The sequence below is a fragment of the Papaver somniferum genome, chromosome 8 (assembly GCF_003573695.1).
Source record: "Papaver somniferum cultivar HN1 chromosome 8, ASM357369v1, whole genome shotgun sequence".
Lineage (NCBI taxonomy): Eukaryota > Viridiplantae > Streptophyta > Magnoliopsida > Ranunculales > Papaveraceae > Papaver > Papaver somniferum.
This window is the reverse complement of record NC_039365.1, coordinates 10,451,834-10,467,099: the sequence shown is the minus strand read 5'-3', so window position 1 is coordinate 10,467,099 and position 15,266 is coordinate 10,451,834. Positions and strand designations below refer to the sequence as shown.

The 15,266-nt window shown below is 33.6% G+C and overlaps 1 long non-coding RNA gene across 1 annotated transcript; it reads right to left on the bottom strand.

The window, feature by feature from the left end:
• Positions 1-13,031: 13,031 nt before the first annotated feature.
• LOC113304183 lies at positions 13,032-14,969 on the bottom strand. The gene is made up of 2 exons (XR_003338065.1): positions 14,829-14,969; positions 13,032-13,297 (listed from the first exon to the last, which is right to left on the bottom strand). It is a non-coding gene; the product is annotated as an uncharacterized LOC113304183 (long non-coding RNA).
• Between the last annotated feature and the right edge of the window lie 297 nt (positions 14,970-15,266).

Here is a 15,266-nt window from a genome sequence, read left to right as displayed (position 1 = left end):
AATATTTCAATCTTGGTTCTGCTTAAGAATCTAAAACATCAAACACTATAATGTAAAACAATTTTTATGCATATGTATCTTTCACAATGGGGCTGTTTGGTAACCATTATTTTAATGAATTATCATCCCATAATCTATTATGCAGATTATAATGGATTCTATATGCGTTTGGTAACCATTATAATAATTGCTTATTTTAATCATAATTGAAAAAATCCATTATTTCCATAAACAGAAAAAAGTTGTTTAAAAATTATTATAATCAATTATTTTTTCTTAATAAAATTGAGTTGTGTTTATTCCTCTTATTTTCTATAAACTATCAAGAGAGGGTTAAAAAAACACTGGTGAACTTAGAAAAAAGTTCTAGATCATTATTTTTTCCACTACTTTTAGGGAGCATTTTTTAAAGATAATCAATTATTTGATAAAGGTGTTTGTGAAAATTTATTATAAAAATGATTATACTAAAATCATTTATCTATTTTTGATTATCTATAATCATAAATAGATAATCACAAATTTTGCCAAACAAGGCCATAATAAAGTGTCCGCCTCAAGTTATATTGTGTATGTTAAGGATACAGCTACCAAGCCTAAAATAATGGCTTAATTGTCGATGATTCTTCAATCACACTATACCAAGATTCTGTCTATGCCTTGCCTTAATCACTGGCTCAATCACCGTATTATTATTATTATTCTCATTCAATGTAAATCAAACCCCTTTTAAGGTAATATAATTTGTATATAAAGATTTGACAATCCATAATTTCTGTGGAGAAAATTTTTGTTGGGGTGTTTTCTGAAGGAGGTATGGATGACAAATGATATGTTGACACGTGCATTTGATATTAATGAATTTTGTTTCCAAAAATATAAAAGAAGTGTAATTTTGGAGAGAAATTTTGTTTTCTTAATTGATGTTGGTATTTTTGGAAACAAAATTTATTAATATCAAATGCACGTGTCAACATATCATTTGTCCCCCATGCCCCTTTCAAAAAAATTATCATTTTTGTGTGGAAAACATTCACCAAAATATTGTGTTCTGTGTTGGTATCAACCAGAAAGATCCATACCCACGCTTTCTTAATAAAAAAAATAAAATAAAATTCAATGAAAACACCAGAAAGCTCAACCCTTCATGCTATTCATATTAATTATCTGATTAACATGAAACTCAACGACACCAATTATCTTCTTTGGAAAACTCAGTTCAAGCCACTATTGAAGGGCTATCGACTAGAGGGTTATGTAAATGGCACTTATGAAAAACCATCACTAACAATACCTAGCACAACAGCAGAAGTCAATCCAGACTATACAAAGTTTGAAGAACAAGATCTGATCCTCCTAGGATGGTTACTATCATCTCTTACTGAGGGAGTCCTAGGTCGAGTTTCTGGTTTAACCTCTTCAAAGGAGGTCTGGGATGCTTTGGAGAAAAGATATGCTCCTAAAACTATAGAGCACATCTGATGAACCTAGAAAGACAACTTCACAGTCTTAAAAAAGGTAATATCTTTATGCATGAATATTTCTTAAAATCTAAACAATTGTTTGATCCTCTTGCAACATCAGGAAGTGCATTGGATGAAGCTGATATGCAGGAGTCCATAATCAGTGGACTAGATCAAGCATATGATGCTATTGTGACTTCTCTAAGCACTGTTGGAAAGATAGATATGAATGCGCTTTATGTGCATCTGCTCTCATATGATATGAGACTTGAACAACAGATGGAAACACTGCAACAGCCAATAGCCAACATCGCTTATTCATCAACTCCTAGATCCACTCAAGGAACAGAACAAAGGAGAAATCAATTTTGTCCACAACAACAACAACAAAGATAATCAAGATTCAATAATCAATCCGACAATCAACAAGGACAAGAAGAAGGACTTTGTCAGATTTGCAAAATGAAGAACCATAGTGTCAGATTCTTTTGGTTTCGCTACAAGGAAGATAAACCTTCTACAAAGCAACGACAACGAGCTGCATACTTAGCCTTACCTGGTGGAGCAACAAACAACAATTGGGTAACTGACTCAGGTGCTACACACCATTTGACTGCAAATCTTAACAATCTTGACATCTGTCATGAATATGATGGAACTGAACAAGTTCGAGTTGGAAATGGTAATGCACTTCACATTGAGCATATTGATAATGCCTCCTTTACTCACAATAATCACTCATTTTGCCTTACAAATATTTTGCATGTCCCTGAGATTAAAACCAACTTACTCTCTTAGTTTCAAAACTTTGTCAAGATAATGAGGTTTATTTTGAATTTCACTCTGGTTTATTTCTTGTAAAGGATCTCCACACCAAGGCAATATTGTTGCGCGTCAGGAGTAGAAATGGGCTCTACATATTTGACGGTGTTCGGGAGATCAGCAAATCTTCACCAGTTGTTCTTGTTTCAACTACAGTATATATCTGGCATCAACGTTTAGGTCATTCAATTCTACGTACTGTCTTCCGAGTTATCAAGAATTTTTCCCTTACAGTCTCAAATACAAAGTTTGAATTTTGTCATTCCTGTCATGTAAGCAAGAGTCACAAACTTCCATTTCCTGTTAGTTCGTCAACTTTTGATAAGCCTCTGAGCTTAGTAGTTTTTTATTTATGGGTATCTCCAACTGTTTCAAGAAATGGGTATCGTTATTGTTTGCTTTTACTTGATATTTTCTCTCATTATACTTTGATTTATCCACTAGCTAGGAAGTCAGATACATTACCAGTATTTATACAGTTCAAAATGTTAATAAAAAACCAGACTGATCACAAAATGAAAGTTTTACAGTCAGATAATAAAGGAGAATACAAGAATTTTACATCTTTTCTTAATAGTGTGGGAGTGATACTTAGTATGTCCTCATACTTCATCCCAAAATGGCCTTGTAGAACGTCGCATTAGGCACATCACTGATTTTGGTCTAGCTCTTCTTTTCCATGCTTCTTTTCTAAAGTCATATTGGTCAGATGCTTTCACAACAACATGTTATATGATTAATAGAATTCCAGCTTCACAGTATGAGTCTAAATCTCCTTTAGAATTGATATATAATAAGAAACCTGATTTAGGCAATCGCTAATCATCTCCTAGGGAAAGCTCGTCTATGCCATGTCATCGTTGATGGTTTGATGCACCCCTATTGTCCTCTTGGAGCCACCTGTCGATTAGTTTGAATGTTCGTTTTGAGGTCTGCGTTCTTTTATTCTTCAGTTGTTCTAGTACGTATTTCGATCTATTCGCTTTGTGTTTCCTCTCTGCTAGGTGTCATGTCTAATAGTGGCATTGGGATATGGTCCTGATTCATAAGTGTTTTCATGGTAGGGTCTTATACCTTCCACGTGTCTCTTTCTTGTTGTTGATTTTGGCTACCCTTTTGCTTGCTTCAGATTCTCTCTCCGTGGTGGATGTTTTAGTATAAATTTCTCATGGCATTGATCTTGTGTTGTTCGTTTTCTTCCCCCCCACCACCCCTTTCATCTGTTGGTTTTCTTGTTCTTGTAATGGCATATCATCAGGAAGCGCATTTGGTTTTCTTGGGAGTATCGCCTGGATTGGTAATTAGGGGTAATTCTTCAAAGGAGATTCAACGTTTGCAACTGGTCCGAGAAAAGTTGCAATGCCTATTGGCCCATCATCAGTCTCTGCGCACTCGCCTTTGCGCCAGATGGGTAGAACAACCGGAGACGTACGGGATGGCGCTTCAGTCGGAGATTTCTCCAGAGGCATTGGGGAGAATTCATCATCTAATCCTAGATGTAGATGTCGAATGTGTGAAAACACGTCGTTCACTGATATCGGGAAGCTTAGTTGCAAAATGCTGATAGAATTGCTAATTTATGCTCTCTTTTCCTTTACCTTGTTTTAAGTTTCCTCATCCATAATTAGGTCCATTAATGATTGTAATTAATTATGTTCTTCTGTTTTCCTTTTCATAATGTCTCGTACTCGTTTAATTTTGGAAATTGCTCATCTTGAAAGGCTCTCTCGGGTTCTTCCCATTGTTTTCGACCATCTTGGGTATTGTCACGATCACTTGGACGTTCTTGTGGTGAATTCCGAACGCTTGATGGATGATGCCCGAGACGAAGGTCTCTTATTGCCTCCTTTTTTTTTGTTTATTACCGCTATTACCAGAGGCAGCGCTTAATGACGTTCTTTCGGGTGATTTCGGCACTTCGTGGGAAAGACACCGTGAGGGTTGCATTATCTCGGGCTGGAGAGGAGTTTCATTTATTGCCTTGATGTTTTACCTCGTATTTACATGTTATACGGGTAGATAGATTTTCATTTTCCTTGTGTCGTATGTAGGATTGTGGTTGGTTTGCTTTGTATTCGATATTTACTGTATGTTTAATGAATGTTGTGGACGTAATTATTAGACTTTGTATTTTCTATTGTATTGCATATATATGTTTCTCCTGAGTAATTGTTATGGGGTTTTCCATTATCGGGTTTTCCGAATGAGATGTTTTCATCACCTATCGTGTTAGGTTTCCTTGTGGTGGAATTGAGGTTTTCGGAGATTTTCTTATATGTCGGAGTATGATTATCAAGCTTGGTTATGCCCGTGTATCATTCGGGTAGGTTAATGGCAATATCCTATGTTGGATCATGCCTTTTGGTTTTCATAGTCTTATCATTGGATATATGCCATTCGACAGGCTGTGTATGAATCTTAGATGATTAAATTGTGCCCTTAGTGGGGGGAAAAGGCCCCGAAGGTGTCACATACTGTGGTATGGGAAGAAAAGAATGAGTAGGAAAATATACATGCATGTTTTGCATTGTTTTTTTTCCGACCTTGCACTTATTTGTTTGAATTATGAGTTATAATCCTCCCATCTGGTAGGTATTTGGCTACCTTTTGTGGGGTCATCTGCTTCTTAGAAAGAGCTCTCAGCCGGATTTTATGGGGTGTAATACCATTGCCTTTTGTGGAGAGATGATTCTGAACACATGTTCGCATCAAGTGATGGTTGTTTCAGTGTGAACCGAAGTCAAAAATGACTTGTTTCATCGGAAGTATCATTGTTTTGTTCAGAAAACAAGAATTATTGTAGTGGAAAAGTGTTTTAAACATTAAGAACCAATTGTTATACCGGTCTTATATTCCCGAAGAACAGCCTAGTAATATCAATCACCTTACAATAATCTTATCGTACGGAAGCGAAACAAGATATTGTGGAATCATAAAGAACGAGACGAAGAGCTTTGTAATTAATTTTTATCTTACTTATCGGAGATTAAATCTCGAGCAAATCTTAGAAAAGATAGTACTCAATATGATAAAACAAAGTAAGATCAACATGCAACTATAGAGAAATTATATAGTTGGGTCTGGCTTTAGAATCCCAATGAAGTCTTTAAGTCGTTAACCTATAATGGTTTTAGGAAAAACCTATATTAAAGGAGAACCTACTCTAGTCGCAACTAGTATCACACAGAAGGTGTGGGGATTAAGTTTCCCAGTTGCTAGAGTTCTATCTTATATAGTCTTCAGATCAGGGTTTGCAATCAATGTTACCTTGGTAACAGAGCATTTAATATTCACCGTCAGATGAAAATATGATTATATTCAAGATAATATATTTCAACCGTTAGATTGTCTTAGCTTGTTACATACGTGTGAAATGTACCTTCATTTAGATATGGGTAACCGTATCTAAATGTGTTGGGTATACAATAACTAACCGAAGTTAGCCATCTGGACACTTTCATATCAACCTTGTTCATCTTAATCCCAACTAGTTTAAATGAAACTAGTTATGGAGTTGCTCAATTATTTATACTCTCATAAAAAGTATACAAGACACAACTGAATCGGTTCATAATCATTATAGCTTCGGTTTGCAAAGATGCATTCCTTAATATATATAAATGTATCAGTTCATGAGTATGTACACATACATAACCAATTTTAGAACCTAACCAACTAAGGTATGCAAACGCGTACGCATACTTAAGTTCCCGGACTTGGTCTTGTTCGCCCGTATGCAAACGGGTACGCATACTATCGTTCAAGACCGAACACAGTTGAAATCAGTACGCACACGGGTATGCTGCATACAATAGTTTCCGGACTTCAACTATTGAATCAGTAAACATACGGGTATGCATACTTAAATCCCGTACTTGGAGTATATTTGCAACAGTTCGCATATTGTTCTATATCCAATCAAAGTTTAATTGTCCTAAACTCCATTTTAATCATTGAAACATTCTTGGAAGACGGGAATAGATTTTTCACACAAACTATTAGCTTCAAAGAAATTTTCAAGTGATCAAATAATCAAAATGAAACATTCCAAGTCTACATCAAATGATTGTCTCACACAAATCAGGTAAGATGTTACCATACGATTTTCACATGATCGTCTTTGACTGTCGTCAAGAATAAAAGATGAACTTGGTCAAAGTGAAAGCTTGCCGACACATATTTCGATAAATATGTAAGCTAGTTAATCAGCTCGAGATATCAAATGTGTATAATGTAAATTCTATATTGCTATACGACTTTTGTCTCAATAGGAGATAGAACAGAAATATACTTCTGAGTGATAGATGAGTTCAAATCTCCACATAAATTTTGTTGATGAAGTTTCAAAAGCTTCCCTTAGTAGATCTTTGTCTTCAATCGATGAATGTCGTGAAGTCTAAAGCTCAACTACACATTCTTTCCTAATCCAAGACATAGCTGTAAGTAGACTAGAAATCAGGACTTATAGTTTTGACAACTAAACTTGACAAACAAGCTTGAGATAGAAACGCTTGCAAGATCGACCGAGAAGTTATCTAACAAGTACAACTGTACAACTACTAGTAGTTTTGTATGGTTTCTTATAATATTTCTTGCATATTTGTGTCATCTTCAGTGTATTCTATATTTGCATCTAAATGTCTAGTGTGTCATCTTAATCCTATAAAATCCTAAGTTATTGGAGCTCCCACGTTGAATGGTGAGCGTCACTGTTCGCTTAGAGAGAAGAATCGCTTAGAGATGAGTATTTAAAATAAACCTGGAGAGGACATTTGGCGAGACTTTATTGGTCTGTGGAAATTCTTTCAAATATTACGTGGAACAAAAAAGAGAAAAAACTAAATTGTTTTTGTTTCAGGGAAAAGGTATTAGGGTTTATCCGTGAGAAAAAAATTCATCTTTTTTGTTAGCTCCCCTTATTTCCATCTTATGATTTCTTTCGATCGGTGAGGTAACGATCATCCTTGCAGAAATCTTACATGACCCTGCAAAAAGATATGATTTACCTTAAATTTCTGTGCATGAAATCATGGATCTTCATCATCAAATACCAGGCTTAAGAAAAGATGCTAACAGACTTACCAGGAAGCTACGCCTTTCACTTTTGCTCCATAAGCCATTCGATGTGAAGTTGCGAGATAAAAGACTACACCAAAGTATTCTTATACCTGTGCCAGAACAAAGTACAAGTCAAGTGGAGATAAGCCAAGCCAAGATTTATTATATATTTTAAATCTTATTAGGGTTTAATTGAAGCATGATATTGATTGATCAAAACTGCAGTATCATGCAAAATGATTTTAAGGGTCTCTCTTTTGATTTTTAAGATTTCTATTTTGATATTAGAAATCAATTATATGTAGGGGTTAGGTTATAATCTGCCTTCCAACAGTGGGTTTTCTGTATTCTTTTTTCTTCCTCTAATAAAATTCTCTCTTTGTCGATAGAATAAATAAATAAATAAATTTGTTTGATTAATTTGGATGGAATTTTCAGATTCAGTGTTGGTGATAAAAACTCGTAGAGCAGGGAAATGGAATAAAGGTAAAAATTATAATTCTTCATTGATCTAGTTCTTTTGTCTGGTTGATTTTAAGGGTACTGCAGATGCAGTTGTAACAATTTAGAGTTTTTATCTCTCATATACTGAAATTGGGTATTACTTGGTTAACTAGTAGTTGGTCATTCACGGATTAATTATATTTTCGTCCACAAAAAATATCAGATGTTTTATGTATTTGAACTTCAAAAGAATTTTCTAATGGTGTTGTTGATAAGAGGGACAAAAAGGTTGTGTCTTTTGTACCATTATTCGTGGAAAATCCCTTGCAAGGTGATTTGATCAGTTTTTTTCTTATTTATTTAAGCATGTATCTGTGCTTATTAAAATCCCATGAATTCCAGAAACCATGTATAATTATTAAAATTTATTTCACACTCTCTTGCACGGTTTATATGTATGAAGTATAGTTGCAGTTACAGGATATAACACGATACTGAATATTTGAATACTGAAGTGGTATATTTCAGGCTCCGGCCCCAATTAGCCGAGTAGGTGTAAAGAGGAACTAGGCTCTTGGGACCCAAATGAAAAGGCGAGGGTACCCAAATATACCTCAAGCTAAAACTTTTCCTACCTATAAGCCCTTTCTCCGAAAGTGATTGTCTATGGACTGAGTCGAGATAATACAACTAATCGGTTCACACTTCGTGTGATCGTCTATGGATACGAGATCGAGACAATACAACAACGAAGTATGTTTACTTGATAAAAAGGTTTGGACTTAACCAAATACAATAGGATTCACTTATCAAGTAAATAGGAATTAGCGTTTGTGTAATTTACTTTAATTATAATAAAACAATTATAATGCAGAAATATAAAGTAAATGACACAGCAACATTTTGTTAACGAGAAAAACGCAAATGCAGAAAAACTCCGGGACCTTGTCCAGAATTGAATACTCTCAGGATTAAGCCGCTACACAAAATTACACCAACTTCGTATAGTTGATACCAAGCAACTAAACATATAGTTCACCTAGTTCCGTCTGTATTCCCACGTCTCCGACCTTTGAATAAGTCACGTACTTGGAACAAATCCTTTGGTTCGTATTCCAAACAGTAAAAGAACAACAATTTTTTTTGGTATCAACTCTCTTCAACCAAGTGATATGAGTCGGACAAATGCTCTTCTGTTTATCTTAACATAAACTCCTTCATTAGGTCCTTAGATCTATCTGATGTTCAATCACCGAAGTAATCGTTTAATATTAAGCCAACAACACTCTCAATCCAAAAAATTGTGTTGATTCCGATCTACTCAATTAATCAATCCAATCTATCACAAGGATAAACCGCTTATTAATTGGATCATCTTTTACCGAAACAAGTATTGTGCACACAAAAGATTATGAACCCACAAATCAGAAATCTTCAATATCTTCTTCGTCTTCAAATATTCTTAAATATTCAATATAAACCTGCACACAATCACTTGAATCTCTTGTGATCAATCACGCACAGAACGGAGTCTGTTAACAATTGACTATCGCAAGATCGTCTTTAGAACTAAAAACAGTCTAAAGATCCTTTTCGAAACTCTGAACTAGTTTGAATTAATCTTATATCAGAAGAGAATATTCTCAAGAATAAACAAACTAGGTGAAATAAGATTTCAACCACCGTTAGTCAATCAAATCAATCGAAAACAAAAGATAAACCGCAATTATCTAGTTTCCCACCAACGGTACACACTAGAGATTTTCAATCCAAAAGAAGACTTTAAACTGAGCGGACGTAAGAGATTTTTCCTAATTAGGTTACTCTCCTCTGCGAATAGGAGGCTACACCAGTAACAACACAACAAAGAGGAAGTTTGTTGTTACGAAGGATTAGTTTGCTAGAATGGAAAACTTCAAGTACTTATAGACAAGGAAGTTTGGACACCAAGGAATTTCCAAAACTGAAAATATTCTCAAGATATTCATTAAGGCACAAACTTGGTTTCCATAATTCCTGGAAATGCACATTACTAATTCGTATTTCCCTACAAAATGAAATTAATAACCTTACTTAAAATATTCTTAACTTATTTATGTTTTGATCCTGGGATTCTCTTACCTTATCTATTAAGGAATAACTTTGAACAATTAAAGAAATAAACTTTACTGCACGTGTCCAAAGTATGTCGACATCCTTACATTGTAAGTTCTCTTTCACACTTACAACCTTGAAACCGATTTTCCACAGTTCCAAACAAGTTTAGAATTGGTTCATCTGACTTTCAAGAATTATGCTATTGATCAAATAACATTCAATCACAATCATGGGTTTAACGGTTCTACCAAAACAAGTTTCGGTTCTACCTTCCATGTGAGTATTGTGCATAGTCACACTAGCTTTCCGAAAATTCGGTTGACTAGGTACTAGGATCGGTTCCCCATTTATATATATGATATCTAACTTATATTTTTTGCACATGTCCATAGGATCGGTTCCCCTTTGCCTAAAAAAGTGTTGCACATGTTCATAGAATCGGTTCCCCTTTCTACTATAAACCTTGATGCACCCCATACAAGGATAGGTTCCCCTTTGTGATGTACTGCACCTCTTACTAGGATCGGTTCCCCTTTCCCATATTTGGTCAGATAAAATCACAAACCCGGTCATACCATCTCAGGTGATTACTTAAGATCGGTTTCACTAATAAAAGTCATACCAATACATAAATCAGGACTTTGTGAATAGTTCTACCAAGAACACAAACAAGTCGTGAACGGTTATGCTCAATCACATGTATTGGTTGTTCATAAGATAGGCAATGATTAACAAAACCAATAACACCTGGCAATTTCCTTTTCGTTTCACAAACAAGTTTATGAACTTACTTCCTTAGAACACATGTAAAACATTGTTCCCTAGGATTAAATCCTCACCTCATACCCATACATAATCACAATAGCATTCAAATGATTATGGCGATGTCTTATCTACAAAGTTTATGGTTAAGAAATAAACATCATATTGTATTCCTTAATACTATGTTTATCTAGAGTTCAAATATGCTTCGCAGTTATGTTTTCAATATGCCCGACTTGAAAGATACGTTAGGGAATGAAAAAATTCAAGTCAAATATCACTAACCTCGAAGGATGATTGTTGTCGTTGTAGATCCTTGCTTCTTCACATCTTCAAGTCTTCGCAATACTTGTAAAGTCTCATTATCCTAATACTTTCAAGATAACCTATACGAAGTTGACTCTGGTACATAATCAAGCGACTCTTAATATGAGTTTTGATTCACTAAAATATGACAACCAAACTTGACATACCAACGTTTGGTGGGTTCAACCGAGCAATACTCTAACACCAAGTAGCTCAATTGGATTTTAAACATCCACAACATTAGTGAAAGTCACATGAGTGTGTGAATAGTAAAGAAATACCAAAACCAATCTTAAGCCAATGAGAGTGGCAGGCACATGAGTCTTCCCCTTTATTATGTATAAAATTTTCACTGATTTAAATGATGCACCATGGTCTGTAAGATGTATCTAATACTTGATGGTATTGTTGTATGCAGGCTCTATAAGGTCAGGAATTTGCATATCTTTATGCTAGCTCTCAACGGTAAGTAGATTCTCTACCTAATTACGAGTAGAACAATTTAAACTAAGCTTGCAATGATTATCGACCAATTAAGTTTTTACAAATGCATGTTTTTCTTTTTCCACGAGCATAAAAAGTTCTCTGTTTCCTTAGTTACGTTTGTATTTGGATACAAAATCTACAAATTTAGGCTATCGATTCAGGTGTTTATCTATCGTACAATAATTTTAAAGTTCCAATAAAAGGAACATAAAGGTTTTTCACTGTCTCAATATGCAAGAAAATTATCAGCAACGGTTAGGTGATTGCAATGCCATTGTTATTGTTTGTGAAGGATTATTAGTATGGTCACCGTTACTTAGTCATCTTTAAGGAGCTCATCAAAAAACAATTGGAAGATAGTGCAATTGGAAATCCATAGTGCTAGCTCTTCTTAGGTGGCAATAGATCTGGCATGCCTTATCCTTTGATGTACTTTAGGACTTGACTCATGGATATTGCCACTGAAATGGACTATGCAAAGTACATTGCATATAAATGTGAAATGTTTGTCCACGGTGCAAAACTTGCAACTACTAACCAACATTAAACTCACTTTATATGTGAACTGATACTCGCTTCTGTTATTATTCTTTTTATTTTTGTTTGATTGTTAAAATTTAACAATGTAAATGTGATTTTGTTTTAATGACTAATGTGGTGCAGCCACTGCAAAAGTTAAGTATAACTGCTACTGGATGCAGCCTATGATTCCTGGCAGGTACGTTTTTCACAAATTTCAAATCTCTCATTGTCAAATATGGTCGTCTACAGGGTAAAATACAAATAATTGTTCTGACTGAATATTTTTCATTTTTTCAGTAGCTACAAGACAGCCTAGCTCTACCATCCGCCAATTTTAATGACACAGATTCAATTTTCTGAAATAATCATAAAGTTGTTGCTTTAATTATACAAAAAATGCAATCTGAATCTATTCGAGTTTTTGCTTCTTACTTTTTTTCTTTTTCATCAAGGCCATCGAAAAGTCATGCTTTGGTCACTGTCGGAGTGAGACACAGGAAATGTAGTTTTATGACAATTCTCATGTCATCCAAGACAAGGTAAGTTTACTCATCATAGTAACGAAAATTTACAATACATTGAATTCTACTAATACTTCTCATATAACCAATGTGGATCTCATACGTTCCCCTTTCCACTGTTTAACCTTGCATATTTGTTGTTATATCCACGGTATTGCACTATTTTACCCGTGTAATTCATACGAGACTCCAACAGTCTCCAATTCAGTGCTCACATTTTGTTTGTCTTGATCGGTGATAGAGAGGAAAAAAAAAAGGGAAACTTTCTTGTTTGGTCCTAGGCCCGTATAATTATTTATAGCAGGGTCCAACAGGATTTTATCCTTACCCTAAGGTCCAAAGTTTTTTGAAACAAGGAAATGACTACTATACCCTACTACTAAATACGTGTGAAAGAACATATTTCTCAGTATTCCATATATGTAATGCTGACTTATAATCTAAAATACAACTGCATGTCAAAAACAAGTAATGAGTCTATGAAAAACATAATAGAAACACTTTTATTTCAATATTCCATATACGTACTTGTGGATCAAACAAAAAAAGCGATAAAACTATAAATAATAACAAAACCAAAGCAGTATGTTTCAGTATTTCATATATGTACTGCGGATTCATAATCTAAAAATCAACTGCATGTCAAAAATAAGTAATGAATCTATGAAAATACATAACTAAAACACTTTTATTTCAGTATTCCATATATGAACTTCTGGATTGTACAAAAAATGTGATAAAACTATAAAAAAAAAATTGCAATAGACTTCTATCCCACGATCCCATTTATTCTTTAATTTCCCATACAAATACCACCTGCAAAAAAAAAGATTCAACATTTATTAGGCTATAACATTCGGAAATCGATTTCATAAAAACCCAAACCAAATCAAAGCAGTATTTTTCAGTATGTCGTATATGTACTAGTGATTCATAATCTAAAAGTCAACTGAATGTCAAAAACAAGTAATGAATCTATGAAAAAAGCAGAATTGAAACACTTTTATTTCAGTATTCCACATATGTACTTCTGAATAATAATAAAAAAAAAGATGAAACTATAAAAAATAACAAAATCAAAGCAGTATTTTTTAGTATGTCATATATGTACTGTTCATTCATAATCTAAAAATCGATTTCAAGTCAAAAATAAATATTGAATCTATGAAAAAAACTAAAACTGCACAGTTTTATTTCAGTATTCCATATATGTACTTCTGAATCAAACAAAAAAAGTGATAAATATATAAAATAAATCAAAACAATATTCTTCAGTATGCCATATATGTACTGCAATATTTTTCAGTATGCGATAGATGTACTTCTGAAACTCTTCTATTTCAGTATTTTATATATGTACTTCTGGATAAAATAAAAATAAAAACAGTAGAACTATAAAAAAAATCAGTATGCCATATATGTACTTCTGAAAAGAGAGAAAACCATAAAAAATAACAAAATCAAAAGCAACATTTTCCAGTATAACATATATGTACTTCTGAAAATCATTTATTTCAGTATTCCACATATGTACTCCTGGATCAAACAATAAAAGTGATAAAAATATATAGAAAAATAACAAATCAAACTAGTAATGAAAGTATATATGAAAAATCAGAATCTGAACACTTTTATTTTAGTATTTCATATATTGCTTCTGGATCAAACAAAAAAAAGTGATAATACTATAAGATACTAACACAATCAAAGCAGTATTTTTCAGTATGTCATAGATGTACTGCTGATTCATAATCTAAAAATCAGGTGCATGTCAAAAACAATTAATGAGTTTATGTAACAAAATTGAAATACTTTTATTTCAATATTCCATATATGTACATTTAAAAAAAAAATGATGACCCTAAAAATTGCTAACAAAATTAAAGCAAAATTTTTCAGTATGTCATGTATGTACTGCTGATTCATAATTTAAAAATCAGTTGTATATCGAAAACAATTAACGAATCTATGCAAAAACATAATCAAAAACATTTGTATTTATATATTATGTATATGTAATTCTGATTCAAATAAAAAAAAAAGTTTACAAAGCTAGGCTTTTGTCAGTACTGCAGATATGTATTGTTGGTTCATACACAAAAATGAACAGAAACAAATCTAAAACCAATAAAATGAAACTGATATAATCAAATCTACTGACGAAATGAGCAAAAAAAAAGAGATCCGTCTAGATCTGAACCATTTTCATAAAAATAAAATAAACAAATCAAGCATAGAGATCAAAAACATAATCAAACATCCATAAAACTATTAGATACTATAAATCCAAAATAAACATTACTAGAAGAAAACCGATTAAACATCAACAGTAAGAAAATCAACCTACCAAAAACTTCATATAAATAATCGAGCTTGGATTCGCGGAACGATCTATATCTTGCAAAAATCCTCATGGGGTTATCTCTTCTCTGATAGACAAAACGGGAGAGAATGGGAAAAAAAAAGGATTTCTCTACTAGCAACGAGAGGAAAGAGAAAAAAAACGGATCTGCAAAAAAAAATGGTTCCTCTAAAGTTTATATTCTATTACAGTAGGGGGTATTTTGGAGAGATCAGAAAAAGTACATGACTTTCTCGCACGTATATGGACCTGGAATTAAATTTTTTGGTCCAATTTCTTTTTCTTATTTAAATGTGTAATGGGTAGCCATGTCACTAACTAATACTACTATAGTAATACCAATAGGTAATTCCTACAAAAAAGAGTCGGCGGGAGGAGAGAGAGAAAGGCAATAACGACAAAGTAACTTTATGGAGTTCATAT